Source organism: Octopus bimaculoides, chromosome 2 (genome assembly GCF_001194135.2).
Source record: "Octopus bimaculoides isolate UCB-OBI-ISO-001 chromosome 2, ASM119413v2, whole genome shotgun sequence".
Lineage (NCBI taxonomy): Eukaryota > Metazoa > Mollusca > Cephalopoda > Octopoda > Octopodidae > Octopus > Octopus bimaculoides.
In genome coordinates, this window is record NC_068982.1 from 189,174,090 (window position 1) to 189,174,805 (window position 716).

Consider the following 716-nt stretch of genomic DNA (forward strand, 5'->3'; position numbering starts at 1 on the left):
CTGTTCAAGACGACTTTCGGGCCGGGACCTATGGATAACTTCTAGAGATCCCTAGCCTGGAAGTGCTACCGAGAAGCGCTACCCGTTCGGGATAAGCTCTACCGACACGACTCGAGAAATACGGGGCCGACTTGCCCGAGATGCGGTCAGAGCGACGAGACCGTTCTGCACGCACTCGTGCAGTGTCCAACCATTTCCGACTTGTGGGCTTATGTCGAACGACTGCTGTCACGTGTGGGACGAGTCAGTCTATCAGCCGAGTCTATCGTCAATATCGTCACGCCTTCTTCCTTTAAACGGGAGGGAAGAGCTATTTTCATCGTACTTGTGTCTATGGCGAAAGAATGTATCTGGTGGACGCATCTGAAAGGTCTAGAGACAAAGACTTTCCTCTCTGGTCAATCTCTCATCAACTTTTTCAAGTATCACTTGAAAGGGAAGGTGAGAGTAGAGAGGTAAGTTTTGTCTCGCAAATGTTTTAAAAACAGATGGGTGAATATAGCAAGGATGGCACGTGTGAATGACGAAGCCACCTTGAGCATGATCCTATGAACCCGGAAAAAAACCCCAAAAATTTAAAGCAGAGAGTTACTTACTTTTTGTAAATAAATGTGTTAATGTGTGACTTATTGCCCGAGGTTACCATGGTCTTTTCGTAGGTTTTTCTTTCCACGGATAAACCTCCCCATTTCTTGGGAACTTTTTGTACTATTTCG